Source organism: Aethalodelphis obliquidens, unplaced genomic scaffold (genome assembly GCF_003676395.1).
Source record: "Aethalodelphis obliquidens isolate GAN/ISIS:26980383/991018 unplaced genomic scaffold, ASM367639v1 scaffold9, whole genome shotgun sequence".
Classification (NCBI taxonomy): domain Eukaryota; kingdom Metazoa; phylum Chordata; class Mammalia; order Artiodactyla; family Delphinidae; genus Aethalodelphis; species Aethalodelphis obliquidens.
In genome coordinates, this window is record NW_020837953.1 from 32,073,160 (window position 1) to 32,090,823 (window position 17,664).

Below are 17,664 nucleotides of genomic sequence, written 5' to 3' on the forward strand. Positions count from 1 at the left end.
ATTTGATAGTATCTCAATATTTGAGACAAAGGTCCAGGCTTTCATTCTAAGTCAGACTTCCAAAAGGCTATATCCATTTATAGACTGTAATGATCAAGATTTCAGACTTACAAAATCTAATCATATGGACTATGTATGCTCTGAAGCATCAGAGCAGAGGTTCTCCATGAGTCACATGACTGTCCTTTCACTGTGATGCTTTGAAACCAGTCTAGAGGTTTCCACTTTTTGATTTTGGATGTCAATCCTCTCATTCAGTTTACTGTAAATGGAAGGTTCTCTGTCAATTACCCTGCTGTGATGTACAAAATTGTAATATACACTACTTTTGTACCTCCTATAAAGTACAGTGTAGGATGATTTCTAACTAACAGGAAAGATAGGCCTTTTTCCTTCAAAATCGATAAGTTCCTAACTCTCAGGGCGAGATCCCTCATTTTCCAAGAAAGTTGATGAATAAAGAGGAAAGAGGAACAGGGAAAAACTTAAGACATGGCAATTCCCATTCTATGGGACGTTAAAGAGATTTTGGTGAGTACAAAGAAAATAATGGATGTTAAAAGTACTTGAGGGGTGCTTCCCTGGTGGCGCAGTGGTTGAGAGCCCGCCTGCTGATGCAGGGGACACCGGTTCATGCCCCGGTCCGGGAAGATCCCACATGCCGCGGAGAGCCTGGGCCCATGGGCCATGGCCGCTAAGCCTGCGTGTCCGGAGCCTGTGCTCCGCAATGGGAGAGGCCACAACAGTGAGAGGCCCACGCACTGCAAAAAAAAAAAAAAAGTACTTGAGGGCTTCCCTGGTGGTGGTGCAGTGGTTGGGAATCCGCCTGCCAGTGCAGGGGACACGGGTTCAAGTCCTGGTCCGGGAAGATCCCACATGCTGCGGAACAACTGAGCCCATGCGCCACAACTACTGAGCCTGCGCTCTGGAGCCTGCGAGCCACAACTACTGAGCCTGTGTGCTGCAGCTAATGAAGCCCACAAGCCTGGAGCCCATGCTCCACAACAAGAGAAGCCACCACAGCGAGAAGCCCACAGTGAGAAGCCCGTGCACCACAATGAAGAGTGGCCCCCACTCGCCGCAACCAGAGAGAGCCCGCACGCAGCAACGAAGACCCAATGCAGCCAAAAATAAATAAATAAATTTAAAATAAATAAATAAATAAAAGTACTTTGAGATCAGTGGCCTAATTATCAAAGATATTATTATTAATATTACTAATGCTCTTACACTCAGGTTATATTTTAGTCATTTTCTCCCCTTGGGGAGAATAGAATTAAGATAACTTCTTTCCTCCAGTTCATCTTCTCCTACTCTCTTTCTGTTTGTGTCACATAGGCTCTCATGATGGGTAATTGTACTTGGACTAAATGGCACAAAAATGTCCACAAGTCACAATCTATGCCACACTGGCTGCTCTCTAAGCTCAGGCTTCTGTACATAACAGTGCTCATGCCAGGGATTCCTGCATAGACTAGAACTCAGTCCTCCTAAGGCAGCTATGTAGAATTATGCGATATTTGTTTTACCTATTTGGCTGACTCTGGGTTTAGAATGGTCATTGGTCTTTATAACAAGAGAAACAACTGTCCACCAAAATGAATGGCTAAGACGCACCAAATGAAATAATGTCCTAAATTGGTCGAATAAGAAAGGAAAGAACAAGCCGACTTAGAGTCCACTCCATTGCAACTCTTCACCAGAATCCTGGTGCTAGATGAGGAAACAGGATACAGCCTTCCAACATTTTGATCCTTGCTGTTGAAGAGAAGAATTGGATCTTTAAGATCAGTGTTTAGGGGGTTTTTCAAAATTAGTGACCTGGGAAGTCCCCAGCCAGCAGCTAGCACTTCCTCACTCCATGAACACGTGACTGTCCCTTTCAGGGGGCTGGTGTTTCCAGTCCAGCCTTTCTGAGGCCCTCATGCAGTAGTGACACAAAACAGAACAGTTAACAGAAGAAATCCTAAATATTCAAAGCTGCACTGAAGACATAGAACCTCTTGTTTCCTTCTTCAAATTTCAAAATATGTCTTCAACACAATTCTCCATAAAACAAAATTTTTGATTTGTTTTTGCATCTCTAAAACCAGTTTTCTATTACAGTGTTTACAAAAGTTAGAGTGATGTTTACCTTAAATTCTAAACATTTACCAGCTGACAGCATTAGAGTCTTCTATAATTTAAAAAACAAATAGAGAAGAAAACAAGTTCTTAAGTCTCCATACTGCTTAGGCCTTCATATAGCTAATGCTGAGTACACAGTGACAGAAAGGTGTTGGCAAGGGGTTAAATTTACAAAAGTGTTAAAAAAAATTTTTTTTAAACACAAGAATGATTTAACAAGAAGGAAGAAATGAATTTCACTAATGCTGTATGCCGGGAACTTGCCAGTGACAATTAGTATTTGCTACATATTCTTCCAGAAACTAGGAAAATCAAGGAGATAAAGTCAGCCTAAAAGTCGAAAGACTATAAAAACAAAAGGAAGCAAATACATTGGGCAGCCCCTTGCAAGTCTACAACATTCAGACTGCAGCCCAAGTATAACATGGAGGAACAAGGCACCTGGGTGCTTGCCTAATACTGTAGTCCATGGGCCTCCCAGGTCAGAGCACCACAAGAAGGAAGAAGCAGCAGTCCTCACTCTAGTCCAAGCTGTGTGCCTGTGATGTCTTGTCATTTGTGGCAGGAATTCCTCTTCCATGCGGAGCTATTGAGGAGCAGCTCTGTTCCAAAACAGGGTTTTCCGAATTGCCTCTCTCTGTAGGCTTCCCTGAGGGCCAAGCATTAGAAGAACTTGCCTGCTGTACCTGTAAAGGAAAAGGAAAATAGCAGAGGCCCTAAAGTGAAATTGAGTAACTCAGTTTGAAAATTTTTTTAAACAAAAATAAGTCATTGATGTTGAATTATTCCAGCTTAACACTAGAGAATCAGGGAGACCAAAATTCCTTATTAAACATCCTGAACAGGTTTCCCTGGTGGCGCAGTGGTTGAGAATCCGCCTGCCGAGGCAGGGGACACGGGTTCGCGCCCCGGTCCGGGAGGATCCCACATGCTGCGGAGCGGCTGGGCTTGTGAGCCACAGCCGTTGGGCCTGCGCGTCCAGAACCTGTGCTCCGCAACGGGAGAGGCAACAGTGAGAGGCCCGCGTACCGCAAAAAAAAAAAAAAAAAAAATCTTGAACTTTTTCTTTGAATCTCTTAATAAAAGAACAAACCCTCCCACAAAAAAGAAAGTAGACATCTACGTATTAAAAATTATATTCCGTATGGATTTTACTAGAGCTCCAAACAACACCTTCTTTAGGCAGATAAAGAAAAATAATCTTTGAGAATCATCTCCCACACAACCAAAATTTCAAGATTTAGGAGGTTTTAAAGAAAATATGGAGTGATGCGAGATCCAGAGAAGGAAATGTGGTAGCTCTCCCACCTCACACAAATATGATGACAATAATAGTAGTTATCTCAAGAGTGAGTATAATGTGTGTGCCATAGTCTCCAGCACTCCCAAAAATCCGCTGAGATAGGTATTAGTATCTCCATTCTATACACAAAGAAACTGAAACTCAGATAGTCCAAGGCCATGACATTGGTTAATGATAGAGCCAGGATTCAAACCCAGTTCTCTTACAGTTCCAAATCCTGAACTTTTCAATAAAAATGGATAATAAAATACCATAATGTTAGTAATGTACTTTTTCAAGATACCTGTATTAACTGTTGTTAGAAGCATCATATATATGTTGTGCCACTAGCAAGTCAAAATAAAAATATTTACTTGGCATTTTAACTTCAGTACAGAGCTGACATAATACTAATCTCAATCAAAGAACAAATATAATTTCAATGAGTCTCTTAGAGTCTCTCTATTCCAAGTGTAATTCTAGGACCAGCAGCTTCAAGATCGCCTAGGAGCTTCTTAGAAATGCACAGTCTTAGGCTCCACTTCAGACCTTCTGAAACAGATTCTGCATTTTGACAAGATCCACAGGTGATCTGTATGCAAATTAAAGTTTAAGAGGCACTGGCTTAGAAATGGGTGATTCCAGGAAAAGGCATGCCTCTCATCCCTATTGAAACCATAGGTATTCAAAGGACCAGGGAGGGAGAGAAGGGTTAAGAATGCACTCACGTTATAACCTTTCCTCTCTGGGTTTAATTAAATATTCGTTTTTTAAAAAGTAACAGCTTTATTGAGGTTTCATTACAATTTCTCCATTAAAGTGCAAAATTCAATGGTTTTTAGCTTATTAGCAACCATCACCACAATCAATTTTAGAACATTTCATCAACCTAGAGTGAAACCCTTTAGCAGTCACCCCCTCTTTGTCCCCAGTCTCAAGCCCTAGGCAATCACTCACCTACGTTCTGTCTCTATAGATTTGCCTGTGCTGGACATTTCACGTAAGCAGAATTGTACAGTACACATCTTTTGTGATTGGCTTCTTTCATTTACCATGTTTTCAAGATTCATCCATGTTGTTCATCAATCCGTCTTAATCCTTCCTCATAAGTGGCAGTTATTCTTTTAACAGACGTATGGGTGCCAGGCAATGTGACCTCATCACGCATTCCTCCTAGTGGAGCTCCTGGTGCCACTGCTTCCCCAGGAGAAGCCTTTTTCCTTCCATCACTTACTACCCTAATAAGGAGGTCTTTAACAGAGTTCCCCTTTTCCATCTTTTCCCTGGGACTTAGCAGCTCAAGTACAGCTGGCCCTTGGCCAAGTTTCTCTCCACAACACCTGCAGGCACTACCAGTGCTGCCACCTTATGCCCATTTCTTGAAGTAGTGGACACTGGGTCAGGCACTGTCTTCCTCCCCGAGAGCCCAGCTCTTTGCTGTTTCCACAGGACTCAAGGTTGTGACTCATGACAGAGTGTGACCAGGAGAGGTCGAGGGTGTGCCATGTGGCAACGCATGCCTGGCACCTCCAAACAACCAAAAGGCAGAGAAAGAGGCAAATGCAAATGCACTTGGGGCTAAAGGGGGCATGTTTTGCAATCTCTCTTCCTGATTCTTGGCTGTTTCTTCAGCTCCCATTTCTCTTCCTCTCCAGTTCACTTTCATTTCCCTACATTACTCTTCACAGAACAGGGAACCTAAACATCTTTTCCTGTTCATTTCTACCTGGATTGTTTTCTCTTGCCACTTCCAGCAGCATAACAGTTGTGTACTTAGACATTTGGGTATGCTAAGTTACTTCTGTAAAAAAGAGAGTCGGTCTAAACATTCTGCCCTACTGAACAGCAACACAAGGAAAACGGTGTTCTGTTCTCCAAAATCATGATGTTCTTCTTTAATAAATGAAGCTGGGGGCTTCCCTGGTGGCGCAGTGGTTGAGAGTCCACCTGCCGATGCAGGGGACACGGGTTCGTGCCCCGGTCCAGGAAGATCCCACATGCCGCGGAGCGGCTGGGCCCGTGAGCCATGGCCGCTAAGCCTGCGCGTCCAGAGCCTGTGCTCTGCAACGGGAGAGGCCACAACAGTGAGAGGCCCACATACCGCAAAAACAAAAAAATTTTTTTAATAAATAAATGAAGCTGCCCAAAGCCAAATTTCTGTTATGAAACATAAATTATCAGTCCCAAAGAAAAACTAGCATGGTAACAAAATCATTTTCCCTAGATGCCTGTGCCTGGATTTGGGACCTTGTCTGAGTTCATTTGGGGGCATATAGCTCCATTACAGATTGTTGTACACTGCGCTGTACTCCTTGAGTAGCTTATATATCCCCAGGTCATGCCTTTATGCCTGGGAAATGCTTTCCAAATTAAGGCTCCAGTTACCTCAAGTTCTCATTGCCACTCTATCATGTTCATTTAGGAAATGGTTGAATACTACTACATGCCAGCCTTGTGCTGTACGCTGTACATAAGACAGACAAGGTTCAGCTCTCATGGGGTTTTGCCCTGGAGGGGATGGGAGGGAAGGTATATAATGGTAGCCTGCAGCCCTAACCAACCTGTCATGTGCTTGGTGGATTCTCTCAGCGTGTCTTGAAGAGTCCTGCTCTTCCTGAGTGAATCAGACAAGAAAGACCCTGCTGTCTTGGACAGTAAGGAAGAAAAGCAGATAGATTCATGTGTTCCTGGCTGGTAGTCTTGCAGAACTTTCTGCTTTCAACTTACTTTGACCCTTGAGTAACAAATAACCCCTAAGAGCCACAGAGGTATCTCAAAAGGTGAGAACTATAGCATTAATGGACTTCAAGATATTATTGAATTCTTAAACAATAGCTTATATGTGTTAGGAATTGCTTAGAAATTGTTCTTATATATAATCTTTGTTAATTTATATAGTTTCATATTATTCAACAGTATAAATAATTTACATTGTGGGTTTGTTCATATGATCATCCTTTAATCCTTGGGAAGTTAGAACAAGGTGCTACATACCTTTCTTATTTTCTACTCATTTTCTCTTCCACAGGTCTGGGCATACCAATGGGAACTTGTTACACTTTTATGGTTAGTCAGCTTGTAGAGGAATGCATTATTTATTCTCTCTTGCTTGGGGGTCAAAGCAACCAACCAGATCTAAAGACACATTTAGAAGACTTGTCAACATAAACAGGTATTTATTCTGACTTTGCTATTATAATTTAGAAAATCTTCATTTATCTAACACCTTTGAAGAACGTGAAAATTCTGAATTAGTTTTCTAATTAATTTAAACTAATCCCCTTAAGTGTAAGATGTTTAAAAATCTGCCTTTAATGAAATATTTTAGGGACTTCCCTAGTGGTCCAATGGTTAAGACTCCATGCTTCCAATGCAGGGAACATGGGTTTGATCCCTGGTCAGGGAAATAGGATTCCAGATGCTGCGCAGCGCAGTCCCCCCACAAAAAAATTATTTTAAATAAAATTGATCCCTGCCTTCTTGAAACATATAGCAAATATACTTTAAGCTCTTGTTATTTTCTCGGTCATTGTTAGCATTAAGAAATAGAGTGCAAAGTAATGCATTTTGGGAAATATTAAAATATACTAGGGACTTGCCTGGTGGAGCAGTGGTTAAGAATCAGCCTGCCAGTGCAAGGGACATGAGTTCGAGCCCTGGCCCAGGAAGATCCCACATGCCGGGGAGCAACTAAGCCCGTGTGCCACAACTACTGAGCCTGCGCTCTAGAGCCCACGTGCCGCAACTACCGAAGCCCGCGCGCCTAGAACCCGTGCTCCGCAACAAGAGAAGCCACCGCAATGAGAAGCCCGCGCACCACAACGAAGAGTAGCCCCCGCTCAATGCAACTAGAGAAAGCCCGCGCGCAGCAACAAAGACCCAATGCAGCCAAAAATAAATTTAAAAATAAAGTTTTAAATAAAATAAATAAATAAATATAGAGTGTCCACTATACGCCAGGTGTACATATTTTCTTTCCTATACCTTGAACAGTGCTGTGAAATATATAACAACCTTACTTTACACCTATGGAAAACTGAAGCTAATAGATATTAAAGGAACTTAACTGGGTCACAGGAGTGTTAAGTTTAAGAGCTGATATTCGAATCCAACCCTTAATCAAGAGTCTCTATTCTGACTAATAAGAGCCTCCTGTATAAAAATAAAATAAAATAAAATTCAAAAATTCAAAAAAAAAAAGGTGTCTGTACTCTTTTTTTCTTTTTTAAAATGAGAAAACAGAAGTTTATTTCTCAAATAACAGTCTGGAAGATGCTGAGCAGCAGGTAGCTCTGCTGCACCTGGTCAATCAGAGACTTGGGTTCCTTTCATATTGTTGCTTTGCCCTCTCTTAGGATTTCACCTCAATTGCATGGTCAAAACTCAGTCACATGCACATCTGGTCCAGCTTGCTCTGGAATGGCGGAGGTCAGACTGGAGTGGGTAAGGGACACTTCAAGTCCTGTGTATTGAGGGAAAGGAGAGATAGGGAATCTGGGTGCCCCTGGGTAAATAAGGAGGGTTAAGGACTAGGGTTGCCCATCTCTCCACCTCCACTCACCTCCCTCTCTCTGGTTCCCAGACCTAGAAAGCTACTCTCAGATTCTGCATCCTTTCTATTAAGTCAGGTTGCCTTCCTTATACTGTTGCTAAGAGGTAATAATAGAGTAATCAGCATGTATTCAGCAGAGTAATTGAGGCCAACTTGACCATGGACCTACTGGCAATAAATGTAACCAACCAGCTGTGCTTGTAATTGTCAGTTATCATTAGAAGATAAAGTGGAAGTGGTTCTTCCCAGTTGCTAGAATCTCCCTCTGAGGGGGTGGTCAGGAGACTTGGACTAGCCCAGCTGAGACCAAAGGCCAACTTGTTTAAAGGCCAGGGTTGGGTTTCATAAGAGCAGATCTAAAGCCACCTGATGGGGGACTCCCCTGGTGGTCCACTGGGTAAGACTCTGGGCTCCCAATGCAGGGGGGCCGGGTTTGAACCCTAGTCAGGGAACTAGATCCTGCTAGGCAGTTAGGGATATGAACACCCCATCCGGAGTGCAAAGGCAAATGTTGAACTGATATAGTACAACGTTGAGACTTTGGTGAGAACAAGTACAAGTGTAGTTCAATAAGAGGAAATCTTAGGCAATTTCCTAAAACAACTGTTATCGAAAGATAGGTAGAGGGGTCAACCTTGCTTAAAGGGGACAAGATCTTCTGTGATGATACTAAGAGACAATTTGAATCGTAGGAGCCATTTACAAGCTTTGTCAGTCAGTCAGTGGCATAGTCCATAATGAATGAATGACAATAGAACCGTGCTTTTCTGAGTTCTTTTTTAATATTTACAGCAACTTTTAAAGTCTTTAATTCTTTAATTTTTCTTCCTTTTTTCCCTTTAATTGTGACAAACACCAATTCTAGTGCCTCAATTAATTCATGGTCTTTCTTCCATTTTCTGTTTCTGCTTTAGGTTAGTTTTATGCTATAATTAGCTATCTATCAATATATATCTATATCTACTGTATTAGAGTTTCTGCCTAAACTGCTTCTACCCAGTTGGTTATGCCATTCCATGATTCTCTGACCAACTCCATCCTTGGTGGGTTTTTTTTAAACTACATTGGGTTCTTCTGAAAAGTCTGATTTCAGCAAGCTTGCATTTGAAGATTCATACATGTGGTCGTCAGCCTCCAAGATGGCCTTCGATGGTCCTTACCTCCTGCTATCCGTGTCTCCTCTCATGCTGATAGGGATGACCTCTGGAACCAGTAGGGTAGTGTGGAAATAAAGACATACGATTGCTTTTTTTTTTAATATTAATTAATTAATTAATTAACTTATTTGGCTGCACCGGGTCTTAGTTGTGGCATGGGGGATCTCCGTTGCCACCTGTGGGATCTTCGTTGCGCATGAGGAATCTTTAGTTGTGGCTTGCGAACTCTTAGTTGCAGCATGTGGGATCTAGTTCCCTAACCAGGGATCAAACCCTGGCCCCCTGCATTGGGAGTACAGAGTCTTAACCATTGGACCACCTGGGAAGTCCCAGGTATACGATTTCTGAGGCAATTCATAAAAGACTTGTGGCTTCTTCGTTACTCTCTCAGATCACTCTTTCTAGAGGAAACTAGTGGCTATGCCTTGAAGACAAGAAACCCTATAAAGTAGTCCATGAGGCAAAGAACTGAGGCCTCCTGCCAACAGCCAGGTGAATAAGCCATCTTGGAATTGGCTCTTTCTGCCTCAGTTAAGTCTCAGATGACTGCAGTCCCGACCGACACTTTGACTACAAAACTCATGAAAGTCTCAGAACCACAACACTTAGACATTCCTGAACTCCTGACCTGTAGAAACTATATGGAATAATAAATGTTTATTGTTGTCTGAAGCTTCTAATTTTGGAAATTATTTGTTATATAGCAATAGATAACATACAATATGCTTGGTGGCTTTCCTTCTTTTTTAAAAAAATATTTATTTATTTATTTATTTGGCTGTGCCAGGTCTTAGTTGCAGCATGCGGGATCTTTAGTTTTGGCATGTGGGATCTAGTTCCCTAACCAGGTACCAAACCTGGGCCCCCTGCGTTGCAAGCATGAAGTCTTAGCCACTGGACCACTAGGGAAGTCCCGTTAGTGGCTTTCCTTCTATCTAAATTCCTTGTAGTTTTGCAGGACACCTTGAACTTCTCTTCTTAGCTTTGAAAATATCGAATCCTACATTTTAAAATGTCTGTCTATCTCCTTCATTGGGGCAGAGACCACATGTAATTTTTCATCAAGCACAACTCCCAGCATACAGAAGGCATTAAAATATGTTTTAGTAAATATCTAATAACAAACAAAATAAGGAATCCTAAACCCAAGAATGATTTGTTCCCCACATTTTGTATCCCTAAAATATATTATAGTGGTCTTTCCCAAAATCATTTTTCGCATAATATTCAAACATTTATGTGCCTCTATTGTAGCATTATCACACATAGTAATAGTTGGCAGTCTGTGAGCTCCATGAGGGCAAGGAGCTTAGCTTACTGCCTTTGTATTTACAGCATTTGCAAGTGCCCGCCACAAGGGTGTTCAATAAATGCTATTGAGTGATAAATTAAGAGAAGTGATTGGGGACTTCCCTGGTGGTGCAGTGGTTAAGAATCCGCCTGCCATTGCAGGGGACACAGGTTCGAGCCCTGCTCCGGGAAGATCCCACATGCTGCGGAGCAACTAAGCCCGTGCGCCACAACTACTGAGCCTACGCTCTAGAGCCCATGAGCCACAACTACTGAGCCCATGTGCTACAACTACTGAAGCTCGCGCACCTAGAGCCCATGCTTCACAATGAGAGAAGCCACCGCAATGAGAAGCCTGTGCATCGCAACGAAGAGTAGCCCCCGCTCGCCGCAACTAGAGAAAGCCCGCGCGCAGCAACGAAAACCCAACACTGCCAAAACTAAATAAATAATAAAATAAGTAAATCTTTTAAAAATTAAAAAAAAAAAGAGGTGATCAATCTGTGGAATGACTAAAGATGGACTTCCCATGATACTATTCAAGATTTGAAGGCATGCCATCTCACTCAATATTGCAGTTTTGGGGATTCTTTGCTTTGTTGTGGAATCATCAGTTATACTGAATTTTTTCAAAAGCCTTATTTAAAAAAAAGCCTTCTATTAATGCCCTTTGACCAAACCAAATTTAAGTAAGAGGTTCTATTCAGAGAGACAGTAAATCAGAGGAAGGATAATATCTTCTGGTCCAAATGCTGCTCCAATTTGGCAGATGGCGAACACAGGAAATACACGTTCCATAAGACATGTGGATACATAGACTAATCAATTCATGCTCATGCTGAACCAGCAAATCCAAGGATACTAGGCACAGATTCTGCAATTAGAAGGGCTCCCTTGAGAGAGATTGCCATTCAAAATACTAGAAAGTCCAAGAGATAACTGAGGAGTTGGATGATTCATGATACATGGAATAGTAAAGCCCAGAGCAAAATGCCTTGAAACTGTATAGTATTTACAGTAATACTCATAAACAGCTATGGGTGCAAATACCATTATTACGGTGTCGACAAGTCAGCAGACACTTTTTAAACTCATTTTTATTTTATGTTACTGTGGAAATTTACAGTAGAACTGTTAAAGTCATTCTCAGTGGAAGAAGTACATCTAGGGCTTCCCTGGTGGCGCAGGGGTTAACAATCCGTCTGCCACTGCAGGGGACACGGATTCAAGCCCTGGTCTGGGAAGATCCCACATGCCGCAGAGAAACTAAGCCTGTGCGCCACAACTACTGATCCCGCGTGCCACAACTACTGAAGCCCGTGCGCCTAGAGCCCGTGCTCCGCAACAAGAGAAGCCACGGCAATGAGAAGAGCACCACAACGAAGAGCAGCCCCTGCTCGCCTCCACTAGAGAAAGCCCACGCACAGCAATGAAGACCCAACATAGTCAAATAAATAAATAAAATTAATTAATTAATTTAAAAAAAGAAAGCCATTAAGAAAAGTTTTTTTTAAAAAAGTACATCTAACATATCATGTTAGGGACTTCCCTGGGGGTCCAGTAGCTAAGACTCCGTGCTCCCAACACAGGGGGCCTGGGTTCGATCTCTGGTCAGGGATCTAGATCCCGCATGCCACAACTAAGAGTTCGCAAGCCGCAACTAAAGATTCCACATGATGCAACAAAGATCCCGCACACCACAACTAAGACCCAGCGCAGCCAAATAAATATTAAGAAAGAAAGAAAGAAAAATAAAGTATCATGTTATACTAGAACATATCAAACATGATTTGTCCTGACTGCAACCACAGCTGCTTATACAAATTATATAATAAGTATACTCACTAATTAAAACTAGCAAGAGTATCAGTTGATTTAGGGATGACTGAGAGTTGAAACAGTTAATTTTCTTCTGTTACTTACAGTTCCTATTGCAATGACTACTAATATAACTTATTCATACTAATGTATCCATGTAGACTTCTCATCAAAATAATGAGGTCATGTTTTTTCACTAGTGGTCTTCCTTACTATTGATGACCTTCTCATCCCATATACAAAGAATTGCCATAAAGCAACAACAAAAACAAATCTATAATCCTCTTTTGCAACCCAGAACTCATTGTTCAGTATGAGTTTTGATACAGATAAGAAGGAACATGATACCTAAGAGAGTCAAGTGATGGGGGTGTATTGATAAACATAAAGATTGCTTCCAGGACTATAGAGCTGATAATTTCCCTCATATATTAAGCTTTTAAATTATCAGCTGTATTGATTTAGTACTCTAATTTTAATGTTGACATGAAACAAAGATGGCTTCTTTTTTTAGGCTTTTATCTTGAACACAGTGTCTGGATAATTTTAAAAGGTATTGGCATATCCCAATGATCTGTACTGTTCTAGGGTGTGATGGCTTAGGAGTGAATATGATTTGAACCTAATACGTTTTTAGAGGGTGTCAAATTCAGAACCAGGCAGATCCATCTCCTGACCCTAAACATGGTCCTAAAGTAAATCGCTTGAGGAAATTGGATCCCAAAGATTACAGGTGGGGAATTTTGAAGTGTGTCCATATTTCATTGGAGATCAAAGAAGCCTAACTAAAAGAATTGTGGACTGACTCACATGATAACTTCTTTTTGAAAGGGCTATTTTATCTTGAAGATTATGAGTTTGGAGGAACTAAGGTGATTAGCAGTGGAAAGAATCAGAACGTGTGAAATTCCTTAAAAATTTATTGACTTAAATAACTTTGTGTTACACATAATAATAAAAAAACCCTTTACACTTAAAAAAAATCTATATTATATTGCCAAAGTATAATGACCAGCATGAAACACAGATCTTGGTTAAAAAAAAAAAAAAAGCAAAGGTAACATTTAAGCTGGTACTCCCGTATTTAAACATTTTTGTTTAGATCATACAGTATTTAGCCAAAAAGAGGAGGCCATAGTAATGCCAGCAATGGATCACACAACTTTGAAGAGGATCTCTCAGCAAAGTCAAAGGAGCCACCATTGTACACATGGTGTTTAATGAAACATAAAAGCACAATGTTCTGGCACTGGGCAATGTTTACACGGTGTTGATATAAAAACCATCTCAGCTCCAATTATGGCTTGCTCACCAAGAGTCTTTCATTGCAATGGTCATGAGGGAAGGAATTTTGTTAGCTGATAAAGCTGACAAAGCTGTTAATTAACAGTTCCTAAGAGGTAGGAACCATGAAAGCCTAAATTCTAACTTTCACAGAAGTAGCCAATTTGATAATATCCCAATTTAATATATCTAATTTCATTATATAGTCTCAAACTACAATGGCAATCGTTCATTCATATATTTTTTAAAAGCCTATAATTTGCCTGGCACTATTTTAGGTATTAGGGAAACAGAGGTGAACAAAGTGGACAAAAGTCTCTACCCTTAAAAACTTACATTTTAGTGATGGGAGCTAGACAGTAAAAAATAATTAAAATATAGGTATAATATGCCAGATGATTTACTGGAGAAAAATAAAGCAGGAAAGGGGGAAAGAGAATGCCAGGGTTAGACAGGGTTGCAACTTTAAATACGATAGAGAGGAAATACCTCAGTGAGAAGGGAACATCTGAGCAAAAACCTGAAAGTGGAGTGTGTTAGTCAATTCAGGCTGCCATAACAAAATACCATAGGCTGGGTGGCTTAAACAAGAGACATTCATTTTCTCAGAGTTCTGGAGGTTGGAAATCAGAGATCAGGTAGTCAGCCTGGTCCGGTTCTGAGGAGAGCTCTTCCTGGCTTCCAGAGGTAGCCTTCTTGTTCTTCGCGCACATGGAGACAGAGGAGAGAGAGAAGGAGGTGGGGAGAGGGAGGGAGAGAGCTCTCAGGAATCTCTTCTCACAGGGACATTAATCCTGTTAGATCAGGTCCTACCTTCATGACCTCATTCAACCTTAATTACCTTCAATAAGGCCCTATCTCCAAATAGTTATATTGGGAGTTAGAGCTTCAACATATAAATGGGGGTGGGTGGGTGGGAACAAAACAATTCAGTCCATAGCAGGTCGTTAGTAATACATATATCTGGGGGAAGAATGTTTTAGGCAGAGAGTTTGGGCCAGAGATACAACCTAGGGAGTTGTCAGCATATAGATGATATTTGAAGCCCTCAGGCTGGATGAAATCACCACTAGAGTAAAAGTAGAGAAGGGAAACAAAGCCAAGGGCTGAATCCTAGACTGAAAGGAGCAACCAGTGAGTAAGTTAGGAGAAAACTAAGAGGGTGTAGTGTCCTGGAAGCCTAGTGGATAAAGCATAGAATTTCAAGAAGGAGGAGGTAAGAGCTCTGTCAAATAAAAATGAAGGCTGGGCTTCCCTGGTGGCGCAGTGGCTGAGAGTCCGCCTGCCGATGCAGGGGACAGGGGTTCGTGCCCCGGTCGGGGAGGATCCCACATGCCGCGGAGCGGCTGGGCCCGTGAGCCATGGCCACTGAGCCTGTGCGTCTGGAGCCCGTGCTCCGCAACAGGAGAGGCCACAACAGTGAGAGGCCCGCGTACCGCAAAAAAAGAAAAAGAAAAAGAAAAGAGAACGAAGGCTGAGTCTTGACCATTGGATTAACAACATGGAGGTCACAGGTGACCATACCAAGAGCAATTTTAGTGGAGTGGTAAGGGCAAAAGCCTGGCTGGAGTAGCTTCAAGAGAGACTGAGAGAGGGACTTCCCTGTTTGGCCCAGGGGTAAAGACTCCACGCTCCCAATGCAGGGGGCACATGCTCGATCCCTGGACAGGGAACAAAGATCCCACATGCTGCATGGCACGGCCAAAAAAAAAAAAGAGAGAGAGAGACTGAGAGGAGAGGAATTCAAAACATTGAGTAGACAAGCAACAAAAGAAAAAAATAGATAAATTGGACTATATCACAATTAAAAATCTTTTGCTACGAATGATATCATCAAGAAATGAAAAGACAACCTTCCATATGGGAGAAAAATTTTTACAAATCTGATAAGAGACTTGTATCCAGAATATATATATTTTAAAATTCTGTAACTCAACAATATAAAACCAAATGACCCATTTTTTTCAAATGGGCAAAGGACTTGAATAAACATTTCTCCCAGGAAGATATGTAAATGGTCAATAAGTACATGAAAAGGAGATCAGTATCATTAGTCATTAAAGAATTGCAAATCAAAGCCACAATGAGATACCACTTCATACCCACTAGGATGCCTATAATAAAAAAGACAGATAATGTTGGTGAGTTTGCGGAGAAATTGGAACTCTCATTTATTGCAGGTAGGAATATAAAATGGTCCAGCATTTTGGAAAACAGTTTGGCAGTTCCTCAAAAAGTTAAATATAGGATTACTCTATGACCTAGCAATTCCACTTCCAGATATATATCCAAGAGAAATAAAAATATATGACCACACAAAAACTCGTATGCAAAAAAGATGTACGTGAACGTTCACAGCAGCATTATTCATAATAGCCCAAAAGTGGAAACAATCCAAATGTTCATCAACTGATGAGATCAATGAAAGTGGTATATTCAAACAATGGAATTATTATTGAGCAATCAAAAGGACTCAAGTACTGATACATGCTACAACTTGGATGAACTGCAAAACATTGTGCTAAATGCAAGGATCCAGTTAAAAAAGATCGCGTAGTATAATTCCTTTATATGAAAAGTCCAGAATAGGCAAGTCCATTAAGACAAGAAGATTAGTGTTTGTGTAGGGTTTTATAGGATAGGAGTGATTAATGGATGGGGGGTTCTTTTTGAAATTATGAAAATATTCCAAAATTGATTGCTGTTGCACAACTCTGTGAATATGTTAAAATCATTAAATTGTATACTTTAAATGAGTATATTTTGCAGTATGTGAATTACATCCCCATGAAGACGTGGTGGGTTTTTTTTTTTTTAATTGCATAGTGATGACTTCAGGAACAGAGAAATAAAACTCTAGTAGATACTTAGCATCACCATTTGGGATCCAATTCTAAGTGTATCTGACTCCAAAGACTGTGTGTTCTTAACCACTCTGCTATACTGCAGATAACCTAAGGGTTATTTCCTTAGGTTAGATTCCCAGAAGCAGAATTAATTACTGAGACAAAGGATCTGAACAATTTATTGTAAGGGCTGAAGGAGTCCATGCAGCCATCTGGGCTTGCCAGGTACATGGGCCCCTTCTAGGCAAAGTGATCCAAACTGTTCTTTCCCGAGCAGTTGTATGACTCAAACAACCTGTTCTGAATGAAATAAACCCTGCTATCACAGCTGATTAACCAGTGGCTAAGACACAAGCCAAAGGCAACTACGTACAGGCTAGTCAACTTCCACTGAGGCAGAAGCAGTAGCTTAGAAGCTTAGTAGCTTAGTTCAAAAGCAGCACTTGGGACTTCCCTGGTGGTCCAGTGGTTAAGAATCCACGCAGGCTCAATCCCTGGTAGGGGAACTAAGATCCCACGTGCCTCGGGGCAATTAAGCCCTCAAGCCACAACTACAGAGCCCGCTTGCCACAACTAGAGAGACGCCACAACGAAAGATCCCACGTGCCGCAACTAAGACCCAATGCAGCCAAATAAATAAATAAATATTAAAAACAAAGAAAAGCAGCACTCAATACTGAGTAATGGTAAATCAACCCAATCAAATTATCTCTGTAGGGATGTGCCAGGTGAACAAAGAGACGGCAAATAACTCAAGCCCAAGGTGTTAAACTTTTAGCAGCTGTGTGCTAAGTATAGAAAATGAATTTTGTGGAGAGTTTTCAGTTGTTGTCCAAAGAGTAAGCCCAAACACCTCTTGAAGAGAATCTTACCCCACTAGGAACCCATGCAAAGCACATTGATACCAAGTTAATTTTACTAATATAATTATATGAAGCATTTTCCAAGGATAAAGGAGTTTTCAAAGGGAAACAAAGTCATTCCATCAGATTGAATCATTATATCAATAAGAATTTTAAATAAATTATCTTTTGTTCCAAGGTGGGGAAAATGAACATAAGCTAGAACATCTAATCCAACAAGGCCTCTAAACCTTCTATATCTTCATCTGTCCTCAAACCTTAACACCCCTTTCTGCCCTGCACTCAGCTAATAAGTTTGCCTTTATGCCACTGGGAAAATATAGGCAACCAGATAAGACTTTCTCACCCTCTCACCACCAAATCCACCAACCTATCTGCATCAGCACGCATATTCTCTGTTTTCTCTCCCATGACAAAGGGAGGAGTATCCCTGTTCTTATTAAAG

The 17,664-nt window shown here is 41.2% G+C and overlaps 1 non-coding gene across 1 annotated transcript; it reads left to right on the forward strand.

Moving 5' to 3' along the window:
- Positions 1–12,473: 12,473 nt before the first annotated feature.
- LOC113622525 (small nucleolar RNA SNORA40) lies at positions 12,474–12,570 on the forward strand. Its single transcript, XR_003433566.1, has one exon. It is a non-coding gene; the product is annotated as a small nucleolar RNA SNORA40 (small nucleolar RNA).
- The last annotated feature ends 5,094 nt before the right edge of the window (positions 12,571–17,664 follow it).